The sequence below is a fragment of the Bos grunniens genome, chromosome 1 (genome assembly GCF_055505025.1).
Source record: "Bos grunniens cultivar Pamir isolate PY7600 chromosome 1, Bosgru_T2T1.0, whole genome shotgun sequence".
NCBI lineage: Eukaryota > Metazoa > Chordata > Mammalia > Artiodactyla > Bovidae > Bos > Bos grunniens.
In genome coordinates this window covers 59,360,753-59,387,083 of record NC_141165.1, presented here as the reverse complement: position 1 = coordinate 59,387,083, position 26,331 = coordinate 59,360,753, and the positions used below count along the sequence as shown (strand labels likewise).

The 26,331-nt window shown below is 38.7% G+C and overlaps 1 protein-coding gene across 26 annotated transcripts in view; it reads left to right on the top strand.

Moving 5' to 3' along the window:
• MECOM (MDS1 and EVI1 complex locus) overlaps positions 1-26,331 on the top strand; it is a 627,827-nt gene that overhangs the window by 443,245 nt on the left and 158,251 nt on the right. The gene's annotated exons all lie outside the window — the stretch shown is intronic.

Below are 26,331 nucleotides of genomic sequence, written 5' to 3'. Positions count from 1 at the left end.
ACTGGAGGAGAAGTAAACACATGAAATGTATATGCACTGCTCTAGTAAATATAATAGATGGAATGATTTACTGAAGTTTTATAGGAATATGATAGGATTTAACATATTTCTGAGAGTGATAGGATTGTGTCCTGCGTCTTAGTAAAAGGATGCTGTAACAGCTGTGACTTGGCATGTACCTGTCCATGGAGTCTCTTGCCTTCCACATGAGGCATCATCTGCCAGATAAAGGGCTTGGGAAGATTGTGTAAGCATAGTGTGAGCCTGAGACTTCCAGCCTTTCTATTGCCCTATTTTGCATTTATGTAGCTTACAATGTGTTTTTCTAGGGGATGAAATAACTTGTTCAATGGCCTTCATTATTTATCAAAGCGTAACAGTTTTGTTTATCTGATAATGCTTTTAGAGAAAGTAGTTTTAATTTTTTTTTTTTAGTTAAACTCAAAACCTTCCCCTATAATATGGATTATTTTTGGAAAATATACTATTTTAATTGCATGGTTACTTATTATCTATAAATCAGGCGCAGGGTCAGTATCTAAGAATGTTCCATTAACTCCAAAGAGAAATGTTCACTTTTATTTGGGAAAATAGTCTTGGCAGACAAGTGGGGAACTACCAGATGGCGAAGCCTGTGCCACATGGATTATAAGTTTTTCCTTCTCTTCTTATTGATGTCTTAAGTTGAACATGTTCCATCTGTCCACTCTCAGTAATGAATAGCGATTTTTTTATTGTAAAGGTAACAATTCCATATAGGATGAATTAATTCAAGCATATAATGAAATGTACAAGATTCAATGCTCTGTACTGTGTAGATTTTGAGGATTATGTGGGGAGGTGTGGAAATCCAATACAATTTCTGGAGCAAAGCATATTTCTACATGGGGAAGGCATTTAAAAATTCTCTTCCTAGACTTCAATTTTGATCTCCTCTGAGGGATTAAAAATCTGAGGGATCAGTTGTAACTATTGTTTGAATCTGATTTATCTTTTGAATTACTAGTTTTATGAAAATGACCATTTAAAACTAATTAATTTCCTATTAAGCATAGTAAATTATTTTCCTATCACACAGGTAAACAATTGAAGAATTCTAAGCCACCTTTCTTATATGTTGACTACTGTCTAAATCCAACTTGTCATATGTAACATGTAGATAATGTTTTAAAATTTCTTTATTCATAACTTTGGACTTTTTGAGGCTAACTCCTCTGGTTTGAATTTTTTCTTCTATCTTGTGGTGAGCATGCTGGTTTTTCTATCTCCAAACACTAGTATTCTGTTACTTTTCACATATTTCATTATTGATGCTATTATTATTAATAATACCTATACTTTATAGTAATAACAACAGATATTTTTAAGTTTTGCATATTTTAAATAATTTTGGCAGGAGTGAATCTTTCTTCTGTCTCTTGTTAAATGGGTGCCCCAAACACTTCCAATGGAAAACCAATAAAGGAGTCATACCATTCTTTTATTGTTTAAGCAGGATTAAAATTTAAGCAGCTGCTTGGCCTGGTTGCTACATATATTTTTAAAGCCCTGTGTGTGTGTGTGTGTGTGTGTGTGTTTGAGGTGGAGAGGTTGTATATATCAACTATTTGTGGCAATATGCTTTGAAATGCTGACTTCTTAAATAGCTCAAGACCTTTGGTTTTAATTTCTGTTGTGACAATCTTTCCTTTTTGTAAATATTTTTTTGGTCCTCCCTAAACCTGGAATTGGAAGTTAGTCTTTTTTTGCTTCCAGATAATTGAAACCGACCAAACTTGTTAAAGTAAAAACCAACAATGCCAGGCTTTATTGCACTCTCCCGTGTTTGGTCACAGACTCTGGTGAATTCTGCAAATGGCACAATTTATGCAGTGGCATGTCAGAAACTTAATGCTGTGATTTTCCTCTTCCTAATGGAGAATTAAGAATCTAAAGGGCCAGAGCCGTTCACGTGGACTGAATCCCCACGGCTTGGGTGCAGAGGTCTCGCAAAAATTTAGTAAGTGAGAAGGAGAACAAAGATTCTTAGTTGGAGGGGAAAAAAATTGGATCGCCTGTGGCTGAGAAACTGAGGGGGACAGGTAGGCACAGTGGGGTGCACGATAATGAGGCACATGGCAAATGTGATGCACAGATGTTAAGCCAACTGTAGCTCCGGCTCCCAAAAGTTGCGCATGCCACAGCACCATGCCTCGGGGCTATGTCTACACCAGAACATTTGGAGCAGTAAACGACAGCAACATTAGGTTCAAATTAATCTATTACTCCAGAGCTGTGAAATGTTGGTTGCTTGTTTCAGAATTACATTGCCTGTGGGTGAAATGTTTTAGGTAGATTTTAATGCAAGCTCATGGCTTGCTGAGGAGATTAAGAGGAGAAAGGGAAATTAGAACAGTTAGGAGACTTGTGGAGGGGCACATTTCTGGTTAAAGTATATGAAAAAGTATTACATATTTCACGGGCAGGTCTGGTCTCCTGTTGGCCACCTGCTGGGACCGAAATATCCCACATCATAATGAAGGCAGGTTTGCAGAAGCCTTGTAAATACCTGAGCCTTGCAATTGAAGAAGGCAGACAAAGGCGGCTTTGGGGTCTCCGGGAGACTTTTGAGGGTTAGACCTGTCAGGCTGGTGCTCCAAATGAATTTGGTAATTTATTATTCTGCACTTGTTAAGTGCAACATGTAAAATTTTGCATTTTGGTTTTTACCCTTATGAGTTTAAGGAAACTCCCATGTAGCAGGTAGCCTCATGGCTTTTCAGAGTATGTTAAAGAGTCATCTTGTCCCCCTGCCTCTGCCCTTACTCCTTCACTGACATTGACAAGTCCACTTTCCCAAACCTGTGTGGGTCTCAAACCCTATATTTTCCCAAAGTGGAAAAACTAAACCTCGAATTAACCTGGAATTTTTCTGTCAATTAAATAGAGTTTATTCAATCAGAATGGGGAAAAGTGTTTGGAAGTGTCTATAAAGAATTTTTTTTTACAATATTGTAGTTTTTCTTATAAAAACACTTAATTGAAATGCCTAAGAGCTGCCCAGCACAAAAGTCAATAAAAACCCTAGAATAGAGTTTATAGGGGTTGTCTATGTACATAATTAAATCCTTCAGGCACTTTAAAACTCTGCAAAATAAATGGTTATGCAAGAATAGCCTGCTGAGAGAAGAAATGCTTGTATCAGCTTTAACCAGCTGCCCTGTGTTCCGTGTTCCTCGGTTGGAATGAGAAAGCTATTAGAACACTGGAAGGCTGCAAGCCACATACAAATCATCTTTGTTACTGACACTTGGGGGAGTACTTTATAGTGGCTGTCAAGACCAATACAAAACATGGTTTGTGCCTGAAAAAGTCAAGTGCCATTATTTAAGAAGATGTTAGTAATCCGAATAACTGAACAACATCCAGGATCTTCATTGAATTGAGCTGCTAGAGAAGCAGATTTACTACTGTGCCTGACTTAAGTAAATGAACATGAAAGTTTGCATTCTAGATTTGATGGAATAACGAAGGTTAATTATTTGCAATATTCTATGCTAGAAAAGGAGTAAAAATGGGAGGACTGAATTGAGATTTAATTTTCCTGTTCTTTGGGGAGTACTATTGAGGGGATAGGATTATTATGGGGGGCAAAGGAAGGTGTGCTAAAATAAGAGAGAGAGACAGAGCAGTCTAATGAATGAAACCGATAGAAAAATTGTAGGTTTGTTTCTCTCCCTGGCCCTCAAAGTTATGATAAATGATAGCACAAGGAAAAGATAACCTACCATGAGAGTAGGATCACCAAGGCCAAATACTAAAACTCCCAGCTGACTGGCCCATACACTGCAGCCTCTGTTCATGTTTATTTTTTCTGCTCACTCTTGGTTTCGTCAATCAGTATGATAGACGATAAGTCCTGACTAGAGCAGCCCGCGTCCTGCTCTCTCACGGTGGGTAGCATGTTGTGGTTGGCGCCAAGCAGTCGGAGGATCGCCCGCATCAGGAGCACCAAGGGGATGAGGTTCCGAGCAGTCTTCCAGCAGCCGGCTCCTTGGAGAATAGCAGGCAGGGGCGTTATCAGCCGAGACTGGAGTTGCCAAGAAACTGACCACACATTAGTAGCTTTGTTTGGGTAGAGTCTAAAGGGGCTGTAGCTCACCGACTTGAGACACTTTCTGTTAAATCATCCCTGGCTTTAAGTGTTAAAAGAAAGCTTGTTCAAAAAGAAGCCATGGGCTGATTGCTGCAGGCACTCCTATGACAGGGATCCTGGGTTAGGGATTTGTGGAATTATTGTACTGTGAAGTGCAGACGGACATCAATTTAAAAAAGAAAAATAAGAAGAAGATTCCTTCCTTGGATCTGCCATTCACTTCTAAAGAAACTATCTCCTAATGTGCAAAACGATGTTAAAACGCCTTTAAAGGAAATCTGTGCACACAATGGGGAGCTTTAGCTAGCTGGTGACATATGAAACACTGCTCGGTTAGCCAACAGCTCATCAGATAAATGGAATTTCCTGAATGCTATTCACAGATCACTAATGTTGTTTATCTACTCTCTCAGCACTAATACTATTTTACATTTCATTCTACAAGAAGAGTTTTACTTTATGTTTCATTCACTGGAAACTTTTAGAAAAATTTTAGTATCACTAATTTTGTTTCAAAAATTCATTTGGTAGAAGCTTGAGACTATGAAAAAAATCAAGAATGTCCTGACGATTCACTGAAGTAGCCAAAGTGAAATTCTTTTGATATCTTGTGATGCAACATTGGTCAAACATTTCCTGTTCAACATTTTTTTCCTAGGTATTAGTGGTTCTTTTCTCAAGAACAAACGCTTCGGAAATCTGGTGCTCTCTATTTTTGTAGGAAATTTCAGATAAGTGATCAGCCCACCTTCCCCCCAAAGTAATGCTTCTGGATAAAAAGAGTAAGGGAAATTTGACAGTTCTTTGTGTAGATCATTTTTCTCCGTTTTAGAAATTACAGGAATGTGTTAGGGAATGTCTCCCCTTACCTTAAGGTATATTCCATAAACAAAATGAATACTTTCTGATTATAAATTTTTATACCTGGTGTTATTACTTATAACTGCTGATGTATGTTAAGGTGAAACTCAACACTGGAATATTAGTTTTATTTCAGTTAATTATGTTACTAAGAGCCCATGAACCCAAAGATTTAGGGTTGGTCTGTTTCTAGTTATCCTGCCAAGTTTTTTACTTGATGGAGGGGGTCTGTTTCATTCTACTTGGCCTCTCCACCTTTGTAACCCCTGGTTTCCTCTTTTCCTGAATCACAAGTTTACGTTCTCCCCTTCTGTGAGAAGATTGAACGCTTATTCAACTCCAAAATGACTATGGTCACAAAATATCAACAGTGATTTTAATAGATCTTTGCCTATCAAAATATTGTTGCTGAATAATAGGGTAAAGGTAGTTGTGGCTGCTGATAGGAAGGAATCTGACTATTAATAAAAAACAGACAAGGGTCTTGAAACAGTACTTCCACTGTTACAATTTAGACACTTTATATTACTTTATTTAGTGCAACACCTGCAGCTACTCACATTGCTGGTGGCTGAAATAATCCAGGTCCATGCTGAGAGAGTATTACAATTTCATTGTGCTATTTGTGCTTACTGTTTAAACCTTTCTCACAGGAGAAAGCATTAGCTAAGTGTACAGTAGATAATAAAAAGGGGGATTTGGGTTCATCTGTTCCCCTTAAATCTGTCTAATAAAATCTCCCTTTGTAATTAGTATTTGACTCCTTCTCTACCACTGACTGGCACTTGGAGGTGGGTAGTGACACAAACTGGCATTTCTTGAAGTTTTATCAAATGTCCCCACATTTCATGGCTTTATGGATTATACCCTCTTCTGAGCCTTGGAAACAGTACATAATTCCTAAGATCCACTTCTGCAAATGCTATAATAGATTTCGGAGGGAAGATGTTTGTGATCTCAACTGGAGAAAGAGGGTGCCTCATTTTAAGGCAATAATAACAAGCCGTTCTTCATCTTTAAGTGACAGCTTAACTTAGGTTTCAGATGGGTCCCTTTTAGGGATGCATGAGTTTATTTTTGACCAAAAATGCTGATAACCATGGATCCAAGGGCCTAGTCTATCAAAAGTTCAAGTTAAGCAAATTTCTACTTTAGGCAAAAAGAGCTAGTGTAGGGGGTGGGTGTGGGATGGGGGTGTAGGCTGAAACCAAACCAGGGGTAATTTCTTCCTCATCTATGTTGGAACAGCTCAGAGTTCAGGGGGATTCATACCCTTTGGACTTTAATTGCTCTGGGCCCACTGAGGCAAAGCAATGGTGCTCTATTTGTTTTGGGGTCAAAGAGGCAATCACAAAGGCCTTCAGAATATTTTCAAACATTGGGGGGAGATAAACAGTTTTCAGACATTTTATAACCATAAAACTAGTTTCTAGATAGTTGTCTAATTTCCTAAACCATGCTTGCTGAAGTTTATTTGGTTATTGAAACATTAAGCTTAACCAGTCATGTTCTTTCTACTTTATGAAAATGTAGACAGGAAATTATCAGCAAATTGCTCGTTTAGAATTAAAGACAGGAAATGAACTTCAGCAGTTGAATTCTTGTAGTAAAAAGCTTCTACCTAAAGCAGAAGTAGAGTTAGCAAACCTTGCTTTTATTTTGAAGTCTGGGCTTTGTTATATCAGCACAATAGATTTAGATTCTCTGTCCTCTCTCCTCAAAATTTCCATACTGCTTCTTATGCTAGCCACAACTGTTTCTGTTACTAATTTCCCTGTAGTTTTTAAAATGTAACTGGTGTTTCTATTCTTTGTGTATTTGGAAAAATACCATTTCTTGGAAACATTAATACATTGATATAGGCTATGACTCATAAATAGTAATTTCATTAATTTATTTATTAGGGCATCAGAAAACTTGAATATCTCTATAAGTTCCTATATTAGTTTTTTATCTGAAATTCCAGAACTTCTTATTAAAATCTTGATTATATTCTAAAATGTATTCCTAAATGGGTAACAGCTTTCCCTTGAGGTGAACTTTTGGAGCTATTCCTTTTGATAGTTATTACTTAAATTTTATTCTTTATATATTATATTGTTAGTATGACCAATATATCAATAATATCTACAAAATAATTCCTGTGCTTAATTTGCTTTTATATTTTTGTTTTGCCATTTTTCTTTCTCTATATATTGCAAATACTCCAATATTCTTTAAAGTTCTCCTTATTGGTATTACATTATTTAAATAAACCACAGACATAATTCTCCTCCAACAAAATGATTTGTGCCATGTCTGACTATTTTGATTACCTTTAAGAAAAAATGAACTGCTTTGGATTAAACAAGAAAGAACCTTAAACTTTAGCCAAACTTTGAACCATTTATTCAACTTTGCTTGAGGAAGTTAGAAAATTCTGGTTTGTGATTAGTTTAAATTTCATTTTAACAGCAATTCACATTTCTTAACACTTCTTTCAGTATTTTGGAACCCATAAAAGGTTTCTCTACAGTCCAAGAAATATAAATTAATCAGGTATTATAGATTCTTATTACATGTCTGTTATTCTGAAGATGTAGTATATTCAAATAAGATTTAAATAAAGTGTAAGACATTCTTGTTTGGTGTTAAAAATTTGAGAGATCAATCATATTAAATTCTAGCATACATCAGTTTTAATCTTTTATTATATGACTAAATGGTGGCTATAAATGTTCATCGACATTATTCTATAACCATTTTGAAAGTGAAAACCCACTTTTTCTTTCTTACTATTCTATTTTCTTTCTTTCTGTTCAAACCAAAATTTCCTTAGTTGGATTCTATAGAAGATCTTGTTTAAGGTAAGATTTGGTAGTTTGATCAGTTTTGTGTCTTTAAAAACTTTTATAACAAAGTCCAGGTGATATTCTAGCTAACCCTTTAGAAGAGATTGCCTTCAAATTGTTTTATTTAGTAATTATTTTGTCCAGAGGTACATTTGTGGGTTTTTATGGTTTATTTATTTTGTGATTTCTGTTTGAATTTTCCACAGTACTCTGAAGTGCATCATAAGTTTTAGCTGGAATATTCTTAAGTATAATTTATTTTTGAGGTCATTTCAGGTAGAAAAATATTAAACTTGGTATTTTCTAATGTTTCAGAAGTCTTTTCATATCACTGTGAATCTAAACTAGTTTCCTAATATGTGAGTCCAGAAATCTAGTGAAAGAAACATGATTCTTCTAGTTAGCAAGATGTGTGACTTAAATCTCAAATATCTACTAGACCTGGCATTTGAGGATAGTAATCAACATTTATTAATTTGAAAGATTTTTGAGGGGGTCTTGTTTTTGTAGGAGAAAAATATCTTAATGATAATAGTAATAAAAGCAAAATAAGAAGCTAATATTGAAAACTCCAGGATAAATTTTAAAGGGTATTGTGCTTCGTAAAAAATGGATGAACTATAATTAAAACTAAAATTAGCTAGGAAGATTTACTTTAGACTTTGCTCTGGTGTGCAGTTATGTGAAATGTTGTTTGGAGAAGACACTTGTGTTTGTGGTAGACATTATTTTGTTTGTTCAATTCAACAACTAGAAAGTGCCAGATGGTCTTTTTGGTGATCAAGGCTCAGCAGTTCCCTCAAGGGACAAAGTTCTTGCCCTCATGAAGCTTTCACTCTAGTGGGGAAAGACAGATAGCACATCAGCAAAGATTGTTTCAGATGTTAATTAGTACTATAAAGATAATAAAACAGTGTTATGGAGAGTGAAGGGATTAAGGGTGATCAGATAGCACTTAAGATATACCCAATTTTAACACTGAATACTATAGTGAGTTACAAAATCTTTATCTAGGTAAAATCTTTTGATACTTCTTACACAATAATTCTGACTTCCATGTTTGAATAATAAGATGATAAAATTCAGTATTACTTACATTAAAAGTGTTTCATTTTTAATTAAAAGTGTTTCATTTTTAACTGCAATAATTTAGACTTCTTTTCGATATGATCAGACCAGAAAAATATTCTCATGGAAGCTAATTCTACATCTGCATCATTTGCTTGAAGCTTAATTGTTATGAACTATTTTACAATAATTTGATATACCATGGTCATTTCTTTAAAAAGTTATTTTTTTAGCATTCACACATCATTCTAGTGGGTATCCAATTATTTTCAGACATCTTAAAGTGTGTGGTTCTTTCTATGTTTCATCTACTCAGACTTAATTCAGGAGGAGCTTCATCCAGATGTTTTGTTTATTTGTTCCCCAATTACATGTATGAGATTTCAGAATTTATGAGACCACAGGTCAAGTGAAAGGTCACAATGGAGAGGTCAAGTGAGAAGCTAGAATTTGCAAAACCAAAGAAATGACAGGACAGTGCCAAATGAAAGGTCGAAAGTCAAGTGACAGACTCAGTGTAGATAAAAGTGAGTGGTGTGTTTGTTGAACGTCTGAGCACAGTGAAGTGTCTCAATATTCATGCACACAAAGTCAAAGGTTCTTAACCTTGGAATTCACAATTAATGATCACGTGCCACTTGTTATTATATAAGTATATGCTATTTATTCACAGAGAAAAGCACCGGTACATAAAGTAAAAAGGTGTTTTCATTCATTCATTATCATCCATTAGGGTTTCTTTTCCTATGATAGCTCTTTGAGATACAGAGCACTCCATGTGGAAAATTCTGAATGGCTTTTCTTTTTTTTTTTTTGATCAGTATAGGAAATAAGCTCCGATCATCTGAAATGTGAAAAAGCTTACTTAAATTCACTCTGGTAGTGAACTTCTTCTCTTATAGACTTCTGATTGATATTCCCATGTGGTTTTACTTCTCTACTTTATTCATTCATTTCTTCATTCACTCATTTATTTAACTAATATTCACTGAAAGCCAAGTCATCTTGGTAACTTATACTGAAAACTCTAAGAGAAAATTTACTTGTGAAGAGAAGTCTCTGCTTGAAATATTATGGCTGGAGAGGAATATCCAGATTTTATGTACTTGCTTGGAATTTCTTGATAGTACTTATTTTTTAAGCAAAATGGTTTGGTACTAGGACCTATGAGAGAGAGAGAGAGAGTAAATTTTTATAATATTTGGGGGAACTAAGAATGAAGATATAAAAGGTCTCTGTTTTACATGACTAGGGTATATATTATTATATTAATTCATATGTTCTTTCTAGAAGCAAAGTTAATATTTTCCTATTTCTGCTCTGGTAACAGAAACATAGTAATCTGCAGTTCTAATTTAGATATGTTGTCATTTATCTATAGAACCTATCACTTTATTTTTGAGGATTAGTACACTATTAATATACTTGAGAGTTGTGTGTGTGTGTGTGTGTGTGTGCATTTGTCATTAACAATAAATGGTTCCTTGGGGTTTAGGGGTATTTTGTCGGTGATTTGTTTTATAGGTCAAACAAAGTGACCATTCTTCAAAAGCTAAGTATTTAAGGGGAGTCCCTGCATTCTAGAAATAAAAGGCAACCTTTTTTGAAAAACTCAAAAAATAAATTAATATGTTAGGGATCTCTAGCTCTAAAAGAAAAATTCACCATAAGAGAATTTGGTTTATGTAGAGCCCTATGTTTTTTTCTGATAGAGCACATTAGGCTGGTAGGTTATTTACAGGTAAAAATCTTATTGATGATAATAGAAGTCAGTGGAAAGTAAGTGAGAGTTTAGTCTCTACCAAACTATAAAATCAGGCTTTAAATCATAGAATAAGTACTATCATTGTCCAAAGCAGTGTTTATTTTTCCTAAGTTTTGCCTTTCATATCACTCTCATAAATTTTTTTTAATATATACTTTGAAAAGTTAAGGGCAAGCCCTGAAGGGTGAAATATTGCAAACCAATTAAAAACAACTGAAGTGAGATTCTAAAATACAGGAGTTTTCCAACTCATGAACAATATTTAGAGAGCTGGTTAATTTTAATTCCTCTGGGAACCATAAGTCTGGGCATTAATAGGCTTAGAGTGATAAAAACGCCCATATACTATGCACATATAGATGGTATTGTCAAAAAAGAAGCAATTAGTGGCAAAGAAAGTATAAGTATGTACACATATGGTGAGCAGGTTGAAATGTGAAATACGGCCAGAAATAAGAGCCAATGACAAAAAAGAAGTGCAAGTTGGGCTACTGTTTTAACTTACTTACACAATGGCAAATAAATGATTTGCACACAGATAGATCAACTTGATTACAAATAACAAAAGGATTTTTCATACATTTCTTAGAATTTTTTTTTAACCAACATAGGATCTATACAGTACGTGGATTCTTTCTTTTCCTTCACTTTCCTTTCTCTTTTTTGCCATTCTTTCTTTTACTTTTTTTTTCTTTCCCCCTTTCTCCTTATTTTCCTCCTGAATTGCTTTTATATCTCTTAACTCTAGCCTTCCTTCTTTCACTTTCCATCATTTTCTCAATGACATAATTGGCTGAATTGATAGTTTAATTCAGTTTGCTTAAATGAAAGATACTGAAGACTCTTGATGGAATCTAACATGCTGATTTTTTTCCCAGGCAAAAGAAGGCAGCAGAGAAGGTACTAGGTGACTCGACATCTTTCTCAATGGTTATCATTTGGATGTACCTCTTGGGGGATGGGGGATGCACATCTTCATAAGCCCCTTATTTTAGGGCCTCTGTGTCCACCCCCCAAATCTGTCTCATCCTTTTCTTTGTAGAAAATTACACCACAAACACATTTCTATAGGAAATTAACCCGAAGGGACACATTTACACTTTGGTTTTTAAAAGTTATACAGCTGTCACTATAAAGTGTAACAGACAGTTTGTAACCTTATCTACCACGGTATAGATTCTGTGTCACTTTCAAGAGAAGTAAGTGGATGTGAAAGGGAAATGCATTTAAAGATCTGATAACCAGCAACACATATTTTACTCTTCCAAAGTCAGGAAATTGGGGGACATGCACAGGTTCATTTCCAGCATGAAAATCATATTACTGTGACTAATTTAGATGGAGAGTACACTTTACAATGGATGGCACTGTAGTATGGAATAAATAGGGATAACTTTTAGTATTATTCTCCATCTTAAACCTGTTTATTTTGGCTATGATTCTTTTGGGAGGGGGATTGTCATCTTTCTCAAAATCCAATTGCTAAAAGCTGGTCTTACTGGCAGAGACATAAAAAAGACAGTCGGGGGAGGTTTAGAGAGCACTGCAATTAGCTCTCTGTGTATGGAACTGCTTATCTGCCCACAAGTGGGTCTGAGGAAACTCTGCTTAGTATTTATTAGGAATTGAATTTATATGAGAAAAAAACAGATGCTTAATTTTGCTACCTTTCCTTTTAAAGTTTAATGTGCTGTAAAATCCAAGGATCTGTACAATTAAGAAGGTGCTCTACCCTTTAATGTATGCCAAATGCCTCTCACCTCCCTTTTTTGCAGCTGCTCTCCTGTTTCTATAAAGCATGCAATAGTAAGTCCATCTCCAGATGAGAGTCCCAATTCCAGATGACCCAGGTTGCATAATTTAGGCAGAATAACCTGAAGAGTTATCACATGTGATAGCTGGAATCATTTTCTGTATTCTCCAGTGTTGGTTCAGGATGGTACACTGGGTTAGGGATCCAGGTACCATAAAGAGAATCCTTCAAAGGCAGCTCTAGGGTGCCCCACAGTAATTGAAGTGGAGGAGAACCAGTATCAGACGTCAGTATCTTTCGTTTGGATTTGGAAACAGGAAATGATTTGGCATTTCTAATCTCAACTGGGAGACAAGCCCTGACTCCACAATTACAGAGCATAATTACTCCAAGCTCAGTCTACGAAGAACCCCCAACTGCTTGTTGAGGACCTGCCAGGAAACTGATCTGGGTGAATGGTCTGGAAGAGAACATGAGGTGACAAGAGGCTGAGATGCCATTTTCAAGTAAACCTACATGAAAGGGCTGCTTAGAAAGGTAGAGGTTGTTAAAATCAGCTTGGCACATGGACTTGCTAGAGTTTCAGCTGAGAAAAACTGGCAACATACAGTGTTTGGGGCCTGAATCAAATATTCACTGAAGCTTTGAATCGTGTGGTTAATACATATCTTTTCAAGAATTTGATTTTTATAAATTCTCATTTCCAAACCACACCACAAACATTGTTGAGAATGATATATATACATATATATGTTTTTCAAATAGTTACTGGATTTCTGTGTAAAATGGGACCATAGTTCCCTAGACTCCTCTGTGACTCACTTTCTCCTGCAAATGTATTACTGTCTACTGATATGCCTAATGTTACTCTATCCAGATTTATAGCTCTCTGTGTGATTCTTATGCCAGTTGCAATACTTAAGTTCTCTGAAGATTCCCGCCCCATCTTTTTTGCCTTTTTTTTTTTTTTTTTAAAGATCAACCTTTCAGCTATTAAATTGGCTCCTAACAAAAGCTTTTGTTGTGGTTTGCTTATATCATGCTTGGAAGGATGGAAAATAACAGGTTACAGTAGTGGAGCTGGAAAATTTCAAAAGACATGATTCTTGTGTCCAAGTCTTTTTTCACTTTGTTGTAGAATAGCCTCAAAATGGCAGTTTGGGGGTATAGTCTTTTAAAAAGCCCACCAGAATTTGAAATAACTCTAAAAGGTGAATGCAAAAGAAAAATGAGAAATTCACAGAATTTCTGGAACTGAATTTCTTCTCATACGACTAGGGAAGAGGAAAAACTTTAAATCTCTTCTGGGATCTAGTTATAGTGGCCTCTCATTTCATTTGGGTACACACTGGATTGGGGGTAGTGTCATCAACAAATTCAAGGGAACCACGCATGGTGGGCTTGGGCTCCTCTGAACTGTGTACGAATGGCTCTAAGGTGGCATCATCTGGTGTCAAACTTTGAATGCCAGAAAGACAGGAATAACCACTTAGAATGAAAAGGACCCCTTTTTTCTGAACTTTCAGACACCATTCAAACTAGACCAAATCTGTAGGAGAAACACATTTGCATATCATTTCATTAAGCAAACAATAAAAAATATAGGGAGTACTTGCTCTAAGGCAGCAGTCCCCAAACTTTTTGTCACCAGGGGCCAATATCGTGGAAGACAGTTTTTCCACAGACCGGGGTGGGGTTGGTTTGGGGATAAGTCAAGTGTATCATGTTTATTGTGCACTTTATTTCTATTATTATCACATCAGCTTCACCTTAGATCATCAGGCATTAGATCTTGGAGGGTGGGGATCCCCGCTCTAAGGAACAATATTCAAATTCCTTCCCCAGTTTGGGGCCGTACATGACTTGTCTTTTTACTACTTGATCTCCCCTTACTCATTTTATGAACTCCAACCACACAGGCTTCCTTTCTGTTTCTTAAAGACTTCTCTTTCTGGAGCACCTCTTCCAGCTTCAGGTCTTGGCTCAAATATCACTTCCTCAGTAGACTTCTCTGACTACAACTGTCCAAAGTTTCCTACTTCAGTTTCTCCAAATCACATCATCCTGTTTGTTTTATTTTCTTTATGGCAGTCGTCATGGGCCACAAGTATCTTGCTAGCTTATTTATGTATTTCCCTGTTATGGTGTGTTCCTCCCCTCCTGACCACCCAGAATATAAGCCTCTGAAAGGCAGGGAATTCAAGAATTGTGTTTACTTCCTCATCCCTCTACTTAGCCTGGTTCAAGTGGGTGCTCAATAAATTTTGTTTTGAATAAATGAATGGATGAATGATAAAGTGATTAAATGAAAGAATGAACAAAATACATACATTAGTGCATGGATTGTGTTTCTTTTGAGAAACTTCCAATCTGATTCAATAGACACAACAAAGGGAAAATAGGTGTCTACAATTGAGAGAAATCTGAGAGGTCAAGACAGTAGATGTAATAACATCTGGAACTGTGAGAGAGACCATTTTGGCCAATAATATTTGGGACACTTTTAGAAAGGAAGTATTTCTTATGATGGAATGAAGGATAGGGGAAGAAAAAAATTTAAAGAAAATGCCTGTGAACAGTGGTAAGATAAAAGTTTCAAAGACAAGTTAAAATTAAGTTAAATATATAGTTAGTTGTGTCCAACTCTTTGCAACCTCAACCCCACAGATTGTAGCCCACCAGGCTCCTCTGTCCATGGGCTTTCCCAAGCAAGAAAACTGGAGTGGGTTGCCATTTCCTTCTCCAGAGATCTTCCTGATCCTGGGATCAAACCTGCATCTCTTACTTCTTCTGCATTGGCAGGTGGATTCTTTACCACTGGAACCACCCGGGAAGCCCTGTATTATTTATACAGCTATCAGTTCAGTTCAGTTCAGTCGCTCAGTCGTGTCCGACTCTTTGCGACCCCATGCAGATAGAAACAACTGTATGCACTTGGTGGGGGAAATCACGGAAGAGCCTATAGGCAGGAAGGTCACTGAAGAGAGTTCGGTATATGGCAGCACTGTCCTTGTTTGTTGTGAAAGTGAGCAAATGATTGGTCATTACAATGACCAAGCAGGAAATAAAATTAGGTCTAGGGGAAAAGTTACACTGTGGATCCTAAAAGGTAAAACTCCTACTTTATTTTTTCAGCAAAACCCTTGAGGCCAACCCAATCAGTCTCAGTAATATGGGTTCTTTCAGAGCAGGATTTAACCATTTCAGAAAAGAGCTTAATGGGTGATTTGAACCTGGGTCTCCTGCATTACAGGCATATACTTTACTGTCTGAGCCACTAGGGAAGCCCTTGGTGTTTCTGAGGAGAAACCTTAATTCAGAGCCTCTTCCTTAATAGATGTTCGTTAGACAGCTTTTGAATGACTGAATTAAAATTTTAAGTAGTAACAAATTGATATCTTGATAATCACCCAAACTTCCTTTAGGAAGACTGGTCTATTTATAACATCCCCCATGAAGACAACCTTTGACCTGGTTTCCCAAAGAAAAGCAAATTGTCTCCTGTGTAAAGTACGATCACTACATCATCATATCATTAAGGAGGCAAGATGCTTCCTATCCCGTTTCTCAAGAAAGGAAAAACTGGTATCCTTGATAAAGGGATCCCGCAAGACAGAATTTTTTTTTTTTTTTAATATTTTTGGCACTAACAGAGAACATTCAGAAAAAGGCCAAGGTGGCATATTTAAGCAACAAAGGTCTGGTCTGGGGGAAGTTAAGTGAGTATGTGAATTAGTCGCTTCTAAGAAGAAGTAGCTGCCTTAAGACATCGAGAAATTTTCTGTGAAATGAGAGGTAAATTCAAAGAAAACATTTGTGTATTCAAGTATAACCTAGAAAAAGCCCCCTGAAGTAATTCTTCCTTGACATAAAAGGCTGTGGAGTGGAAGAAGACAACTCAAAAATGTAATTAAGTTGAGCTCTTTGGCAGTTTTTAATCTTCTTTTATTTGGATTTTTCTTTGTTTAGTTCTATCATATCTAATCCCATGTTTCACAAATATTTTGATCACATGAGATTATAACATGAACAGAATTCATAGCTGAAGGAAGAGAGAATCAATACGATTAATTAGCAAACAGTCTTATGTTTATAGGATTTAAAGCACAACAGTGCCTGATTGTAGAGGCTTCTAGATATATAGAATTTCATACTCATGGGTCTTGTCGACAGGGCATAGATCAGAGTAGTTGCCTCAGCCAAGCTACTCAGAGGCCTAGCTTTTTAAAAACAAACAAACAAACAAACAACAACTTTAGAAAATAGTTGAGTACAATTTTGTTATAAAGCTCATTTACAGGAAGTTATTCACATGTACTTACCAAATTTGATCCTGATAATACATGAAAACATAGAACTAAATAAACTATGCACAATAAATCCAAAGCAGATTCTATACAAAGAAGCAAAACAAATTAAGTAGAATATATTCATGTTGAAAGAACTAAGATTCAAAGAAGACAGGTCACTTTCTTATAACGCCATGGTAAAGACAACACTAACTGCTGTATTTTTCACCTGCAATAAGGTTAACTACCAACAAAGACCATTGCTATGACAGCCACATGGAGAAAGACCACACTGTACATATAAAATGCTTCATGCAAATACATACACTAACTGGATCCAAAGGTCGTTTCCAATGCCATGTTGGGTATGACCGTTTTCTGCTAGGAAAGGCTGTCATAATAATGACCTACACGAGGGGTCCAGAAGCTGCGGAGAGTGGCAGAAATAGAATCTACATCCAGGCCCCAGTCAGCTCTGTGGGCCACTTTACCCTTTAAGGATGCACACCTGACTTCCTGTCTGGTTATCACCACTGACCTGGGGTAGCAACCTCAGCCTATCTATGGATTCAGGATGAAGCCTCTCCTGTTTCTGGAAATCCTGAAGGCCAAACAGGAGGTTGCTATTATTCAGTTGGTCAGTTGTGCCCGACTCTTTGTAACCCCACGGATTGCAGCATGCCAGGCTTCCTTGGCCTTCACTGTCTCCCAGAGTCTGCTCAAACTCATGTCCATTGGGTCAGTGATGCCGTTCAACCATTTCATCCTCTGTCATCCCTTTCTCCTCCTGACTTCAATCTTTCCCAGCATCAGGGTCTTTTCCAATGAGTCAACTCTTCACAACAAGTCGCCAGAGTATTGGAGCTTCAGCTTCAGCATCAAGTCCTTCCAGTGAGTATTCAGGGTTGATTTCCTTTAGGATTGACTGATTGGATCTCCTTGCTGTCCAAGGGACTCTCAAGAGTCTTCTGCAGCCCAACAGCCAATTGGAAAACATAATTACTGAGCTTTTGGTTTCAGAGTTTTGAGTTAAGATGCTATTGTGGTTTCTTTACTGTCTTCTGACTGCCTCTTCACTAGCCTCTTTGGGTGGCCACTAACCATCTCACAGACAGGAATGGGACTTTCCAGCTAAGCATGTCATATTTTCTGGTGGCCTCAGGAAACTCTTCAGCTCCCTTGTAAGGGGTTGGCAAGGTTGGCAATTTCTTTCACAAGCAGAGCAGATTTTTATGGTACCCCTCTGGAAGATTTGACTCTAAGTGAACGGACCACTAACCAGAAAGCCAGAACCAGAGTCTGCAAGTCAGTACTGTTAATGCTCATGTATATGTGAGTTTGAAAAGCTTGGACTGTGGAATCGGCATGTCTTCTATTAAGTGATTTTGTGTTTTATTTTAAAAACATTGAATAGCATCTTCACTGTGTCTGGTGTTGTCATACCCAGCGAGCCAAAATATTAATGCATGGTGTGAGCTTCAAGAGTGGCCCAGTTTGGAATTTAAAAAGTGCGTCTGAGTTAAGAGCATAAAAAAACCCTAAACTTTTAAAACTGCAGACTATTGTATCCCTCTAACTCCAGAACAGCTCTGTCTAATGCTGTCCAACTTGGCAATAAAAACAAAATGAAGAAAGCCGAAACACTTTTAGACTCACACCAAGTATGCAGTATTTCAGCCTGACAGGATTACTCCTTGGCTGGAATGACTTATGTTGGAAAGGGAAGTTTGCGTGGAAATGCCTTTGAGGTTAATTGTCATGTCATTAGCGTGATGCTATAATCACATCTCTGAATTTCCTTCATAAATTTCTTTTCTATTTTTATCCTGTTTTTATTTTTAATATACTACTTTCTTGAAAAAGTCTACTGTAGTCTTGTAAAAATACATCCCTGTTTTTTTCTTGAAACCTCTTGAAAAACTGGCCTGTGCATAAATTATAGTGTATAGGAGCGGGGTAATCTGTCCTCTTCTACTTTTCAGTTCCTTTTTATTCCTTGATCATAACATCCTCCTGGGCAATGAGTGACTTTAAATGATCAAATGTAAGTTGGTAGCAGGTATTGCACTGAGGTTAGGAACAATAAGTCATGTGCTAGTATTTCCATTATGACTTTCCGCTACAGTATCATCCGAAATATGGCTTAACCACCATAGATAATTCTTTTTAAGAAAATCATCTGTTTAGCCAAATCTGTGGTAGATTTTCGGCACAGACTACAGTGGAGGAGGAACTCAGTGGAAACCACAGAAATTGCTCAGGAACGCAGCAAGATTGTTCTCATCAGATTGCTTCGAGCCTCTTGGGCTATTGTCAGTTCTTTCTGTGGTGACGGAAACACCGGGAGACTCACCACTGGGCTCCCTGGAGTTCCCAGCATTGTCTATTCCCTTGACCTTTGAAAGCATTTGTCTCAATTGTTCTTGAGCTCTGGAAGAAAGAGTCTCAGATGAGAAAACAATTGTTGCCACTGGGGACACTGCTCCAAACCCACCCTTGGTTTTGGGCTCACTTTCACCTCGACAAAACCTCTCTCCTCTCAGGCCTGCTGATTCCCACTTCTGGACATGTATCTCGAAGGTGCCTTATCATGAAGTTATTGTCACGTTTCTAATCTTGTTTCCTTTTCAAAGCAGGCCATTTTATTCCAGGATTCGCAGTTTTGAATCCTTAACAATGACTTTTTGCACTGAGCAGCGCCACCCCCCCGCCCCCACCCCCCACTTGTCCCAATGCATTTCCTGAGCAAAATGCTGCATTTAGCCTGCCCAGCAGGAATGACTGAACCTTGGCTTAGCTTGCTGAGAGTAGATCTTAGAAGTTCTCATTCAGGTGTGTTACTTTGTGATCCTGCTGCCGCTGCTGCGTCACTTTAGTCGTGTCCGACTCTGTGCGACCCCATAGACGGCAGCCCACCAGGCTCCCCCGTCCCTGGGATTCTCCAGGCAAGAACACTGGAGTGGGTTGTCATTTTCTTCTTCATTGCATGAAAGTGAAAAGTGAAAGTGAAGTCGCTCAGTCGTGTCCGACTCCTAGCCACCCCATGGACTGCAGCCCACCAGGTTCCTCCGTCCGTGGGATTTTCTAGGCAAAAGTACTGGAGTGGGGTGCCATTGCCTTCTCCGACTTTGTGATCCTACTTGGAGTCAAAGCCTGTTTATGACATCCCTGTCCCCATAGTCAGAAAACCAGTCACACTGACGGGTACCTATCAACTTCTGAGATCTGATACAGAGAAAGGAAAACCTACACAGAATCTCTCAGTTAGAAGTGTTTACCCAAGAGGGCATTTGGCAAATACATTCCTGCTAGAGAAAAGATAGGAAATTGTACCCAAGTCATAACAGATAGGAGACAAAATTTTAAAAATAAAAATCGTGAAGTTCAACATTCAAGCATATGTGCTCTCTCTTTCTTCCTTTCTCTCTGGGTATATCTTACAATCAAAATGTTACAAAGAGAGCTCACATTTTGCTTTTTTCAGATTATGAGAACTTAAAAAAATTTGTTCAATAAAAACAGTCTAGTCCTTTTCCCGTTTGTAAGCTATTGTCAGAGTTAGTACTCTGTGTGGTCTTAACCTACTTATTAATAATAATCTATCACTGGGCTTCCCAGTGGTGCTAGTGGTAAAGAACCTGCCTGCCAGTGCAGTAGACAAAGGGACAAGGATTCGATCCCTGGGTCAGGAAGATCCCTGGGAGGAGGGCATGGCAACCACTCCAGTATTCTTGCCTGGAGAATCCCATGGACAGAGGAGCCTGGCGGGCTACAGTCCATGGGTGGCAAAGAGCTGGACACGACTGATGCGACAGCACACATGCACAATATATCACCATGGGCTGTTTTATAAGATAAAATAGTGAGCTTGACTAAATAGCCCAAATATTCTTTTTCAAAGAAGGAAGATTCAGTTTCTACCTAGTGACTTACCTAAGGGTGCACAGTGAAGAGCCTGAAGACTGATGAGGTCAGGCCCCTCTTATAATGGGCAGGGGATGGGGCAATGAGGGGAAGGAAGGGGCCCTTTTTTATCATCTATGAACATCTTCTCTCAAATCAAAAGAAGTCAAAGAGTCTTCTGCCCAGTGCCATGGATACAGCAAAACAAAACTTTTCATTGGAAAATGGGGGAAATAAAAGTGCTTTTGGGCTGCCCAGGTGGCTCAGTAGTAAAGAACCTACCTGCCAATGCAGGAGCCACAGGAGATGTGAGTTTGATCCCTGGGTTGAGAAGATCCCCTGGAGTAGGAAATGGCAGCCCACTCCTGTCTTCTTGCTGGGATAATTCCTTGGACAGAGGAGCCTGGTGGGCTATAGTCCATAGAGTTGCGAAGAGTCAGACAAACTGATCACATGCAGAAGAAGTGCATGCAGAAGTGCTTTTAGTGCAGTTCTGAGATGCAGCACAAGTCACTTAAGTTCCTTGCAGTCAATAAGAGCTTTATGTAAGAGCTTTGTATGTGAACGACCCCAGAGAATTCACTGAAAGTGAAAGAAAGTGAAGTCGCTCAGTCGTGTCCGACTCTTTGTGACCCCATGGACTGTAGTCTACCAGGCTTCTCCATCCATGGGATTTTCCAGGCAAGAGTACTGGAGTGGGTTGCTATTTCCTTCTCTGGGGGATCTTCCCGACCTAGGTATCAAACCCGGGTCTCCCGCATTGCAGGCAAACACTTTACCCTCTGAGTCTTTCTATTACTGATTGTTGCATATAATCTCCTGAATAGAAGGCATACATCCACATTGTATGTAGATCTCTAAAGGGGAAAAATGTAGTTTCAGCCCTCTGTTAGAGTGTTAGTTGTATGACCTTGGGCAAGCTACCTAAATTCTCTTTTACTTCATCTCCTCCTGTATGAAGTGGGGGTGGGGTGGTGGGGAGGGAGAAGAGTACTGTGCCTCCTTGGCCCATAGTAGATGCTTGATAAAATATTAACTCCAGGCTCAGGACCAGTATGAAGAATTTACAGAAAGGTTTAGGACATAGTTCAGTTCAGTCGCTCAGTCGTGTCCGACTCTTTGCGACCCCATGAATCGCAGCATGCCAGGCCTCCCTGTCCATCATCGACTCCTGGAGTTCACTCAGACTCATGTCCATCGAGTCAGTGATGCCATCCAGCCATCTCATCCTCTGTTTTCCCCTTCTCCTCCTGCCCCCAATCCCCCCTAGCATCAGAGTCTTTTCCAATGAATCAACTCTTCGCATGAGGTGGCCAAAGTACTGGAGTTTCAGCTTTAGCATCATTCCTTCCAAAGAAATCCCAGGGCTGATCTCCTAAGATCTATGTAATTCATGAAATTTAAATAGATAAAATGCTCTTTGTTCTTCTCACAAACTGCTTTATGCATCTTCATAACTAAGCTTCATAACTGAGCTACTCTTAAGAAGCTCCAGGCCCTGTGGAAAAAAACACATTCTTCTTCTATCCTTTAGCCTTTTTTATCCAGGTAAAATTATGTCTAATGATTCCCTTAATGGGTTCATGGTTACCCATGATGTTCATTTCATCCTACTTGTACTTGGATTGAAAAACAAGTGTGGAGCAGGGTGGGGAGAACACACCTCGAAGAGAACAAGAAGATAATTGGCCATCTACAGCAGTGGGTAATGGAATGGATGGAAAGAGGCAGTGGAGGCTTACATGCTGAAATCCTGAGCCCTTTGCCAATTTCCCTTCTTCTATGTCACGGAAACTTTTTGGAACCGTTCCCCATTGTATGTTACTTATTTCCCCTACCAGTCTGTGGCCTTTCAAGCAAGGATCTTAGGATAAGCCAGCTAATATTTCATCTCCATCTAAAAGACAAGATGGCAGAATAGGATGCCCTTGGGTATGGGTTCTTTTTTGTTTGTTTGGTGTTGCACCTATGGGAGATGATACAGCTAAGGCCACTAACCCTTGATAAAGCAGAGATGTTTCTCTCCCACGTAATTCAAAAGCACAAGCAACCCTTCTTACTCTTATAGACCCACTTCAGCCTGAGTCTAGGCATGCACCTCTAAGCAGCTTAGGCAACAGAATCCTCACTTGACTAACACTAGTTCTTAACATACAGGTTATGGGATATTGAAAGTGAAATCCTAATATCTCTCCACTTAGGATACATTTTGAATTTTTCCCTTAGTTTGTATTTTCTTAATATTATACAGTGGTGTGGCTTTCATGCTAAAATTCACCTATTGATACTGAATGATACTATTTCTCAATAAAATTCATTTTAGAGCCCTCTCAATCAATAATTTCATTAGGATTATCAATATCATCTGTCTTGATTTACCTGAATACTGTGTTCATTCAAGTTAAACAAATATTTAAGTATGTGAAAATCTGACCAATGTATTTAACAGACTTTGTGAACTTCTTTTCTTTTAATAAAACTTGGTTTTGGAAAATACACATATACATTTTGCCAAGACTTGCCCCTTAATGTTTAATCTTGTGGCTTTCAGGGGAAATCTAATTTGTATCCTTCGTTTATGCTCAACTCAACAGATTGTTGCAGTGTTAGCCAAGTGCTGGATGGCCTTACGGCCCGTGGGGCTTTTCAGATTTCTTGATTCTCTGTGGTCCTCGTTGCCTTGCTTCTCAATCCCTGGTGGATCACAAATACTGCATGTTTTAACCTCAGTCCAGCTATTTTAAAATTAAGTCACACTGTAAACAGTGGACTATCTTAGCATTTACAAGAGCTGGGAAATTATTTTTCTCCCTTCTTCCGATCCCCAGTGGGCTCACTCTATTTTTACTCTGAGGTTTGCTGGGGCAGATCTAAATATGATGACTGAGGCATAGGGTTTTCTACTGATGGATAATGTGTTTGTGTGTGGATGAGAGTAACCTGTTAAATGTCTCATGGCTGGATTTTGAGAGTACAAAGATGTCATGGCTTCTCCCTTAAGCTGCTCAAACACGGAAACCACTGACTTGGATGCCCATTGTTGGATGATCACTGAAGCCCACCTGGTTCCTTGTCATTGCTTTAAATTTCTGTCTACTTGCCTCTTATTCACATGCTCCATTACAGGTGAATCTTTGTTTTTCCACAGACACCCCTTCGCTAGCCTTGACCCTTAGGTTAGGTGGCAGTATTATTAGTGATGAGAGGTGGAAGGGAAGGAAGACTTGAACAGACTTTCTCCATCTCCTCATAGATTTTTCTCCTTCTAATCTCTAAGCTACTTTTCTATGGAGCTTCTTAGTACAGATGTCTCACCACATTCTAGATCAAAGACTGGAGTCAGTATGAATAGTTTGATTTTTTTTTTCCTCTGAAATATAGCCTTTAAATGTTTTGCAGCAAAGACTGGGTATTCCTGGCACTTAAGTGGTCTTTGTCTTTTTCTACAACATATATGCATTTTTAAAAAAGAAAAAAACAATGGGAAGAACCCTAGGACATAGTAATCAAATACAGTGTTCAGTTTCAGTTCAGTTCAGTTCAGTTCAGTCACTCAGTTGTGTCCTACTCTTTTCGACCACATGAATCACAGCACGCCAGGCCTCCCTGTCCATCACCAACTCCCGGAGTTCACCCAAACTCATGTGCATTGAGTTGGTGAAGCCATCCAGCCATCTCATCCTCTGTCGTCCCCTTCTCCTCCTGCCCCCCAATCCCTCCCAGCATCAGGGTCTTTTCCAATGAGTCAACTCTTCCCATGAGGTGGCCAAAGTATTGGAGTTTCAACTTCAGCATCATTCCTTCCAAAGAAATCCCAGGGCTGATCTTCTTCAGAATGGACTGGTTGGATCTCCTTGCAGTCCAAGGGACTCTCAAGAGTCTTCTCCAACACCACAGGTCAAAAGCATCAATTCTTCGGCACTCAGCTTTCTTCATAGTCCAACTCTCACATCCATACATGACCACAGGAAAAACCACAGCCTTGACTAGACAGACCTTTGTTGGCAAAGTAATGTCTCTGCTTTTCAATATGCTATCTAGTTTGGTCATAACTTTTCTTCCAAGGAGTAAGCATCTTTTAATTTCGTGGCTGTAATCACCATCTGCAGTGATTTTGGAACCCAGAAAAATAAAGTCTGACACTGTTTCCACTGTTTCCCCATCTATTTCCAATGAAGTCCTGGGACCTCATGCCATGATCTTCGTTTTCTGGATGTTGAGCTGTAAGCCAACTTTTTCACTCTCCTCTTTCACTTTCATCAAGATGCTGTTTAGTTCTTCTTCACTTTCTGCCATAAGGGTGGTGTCATCTGCATATCTGAGGTTATTCATACTTCTTCTGACAATATTGATTCCAGCTTGTGCGTCTTCCAGCCCAGCGTTTCTTATGATGTACTCTGCATATAAGTGAAATAAGCAGGGTGACAATATACAGCCTTGACGAACTCCTTTTCCTATTTGGAACCAGTCTGCTGTTCCATGTCCAGTTCTAACTGTTGCTTCCTGACCTGCAAACAGGTTTCCCAAGAGGCAGGTCTGGTGGTCTGGTATTCCCATCTCTTTCAGAATTTTCCACAGTTTATTGTGATCCACACAGTCAAAGGCTTTGGCATAGTCAATAAAGCAGAAATAGATGTTTTTCTGGAACTCTCTTGCTTTTTTGATGATCCAGTGGATGTTGGCAATTTGATCTCTGGTTCCTCTGCCTTTTCTAAAACCAGCTTGAACATCTGGGAGTTCATGTTTCACCTATTGCTGAAGCCTGGCTTGGAGAATTTTGAGCATTACTTTACTAGCATGTGAGATGAGTGCAATTGTGTGGTAGTTTGAGCATTCTTTGGCATTGCCTTTCTTTGGGATTGGAATGAAAACTGACCTTTTCCAGCTGAGTTTTTCAAATTTGCTGGCATATTGAGTGCAGCATTTTCACAGCATCATCTTTCAGGATTTAGAATAGCTCAACTGGAATTCCATCACCTCCACTAGCTTTGTTCGTAGTGATGCTTTCTAAGGCCCACTTGACTTTACATTCCAGGATGTCTGGCTCTAGGTGAGTGATCACACCATCGTGATTATCTGGGTCGTGAAGATCTTTTTTGTACAGTTCTGTGTATTCTTGCAGCATTGCTGCTGCTGCTAAGTCGCTTCAGTCGAGTCCAACTCTGTGCGACCCCACAGATGGCAGCTCACCAGGCCCCACCGTCCCTGGGATTCTCCAGGCAAGAACACTGGAGTGGGTTGCCATTTCCTCCTCCAATGCATGAAAGTGAAAAGTGAAAGTAAAATCGCTCAGTCGTGTCCAACTCTTAGTGACCCCATGGACTGCAGCCTACCAGGCTCCTCTGTCCATGGGATTTTCCAGGCAAGAGTACTGGAGTGGGTTGCCATTGCCTTCTTGCAGCATTACATGAGCTCAAAAGAAAATTTGAGGGTCACTGTTTACTTGAGAAAAGCTTCTGTGTTTTATACCGTTCAGGAATTCCAGGTCTTCCTCTGTGTTTTCCCTCCAGTACCCAGAACTTCCCTGCCCCCATATCCCCTAACACACCCTTCATTTCTACCTCTCTGCTTCCCTTGGTTCTGCCCTGTCCTGTTGGAGGCCTGCCTGAGGTCCTCAGAGTCACTACTAGTTGGTTGAAACTTGAAGGATGACAGAGGGGCTTCTTATACAGAGGAAATACAGTCTGTGATATCCAGAGTAAAGCATGAGTAATTTTTCTGATGTA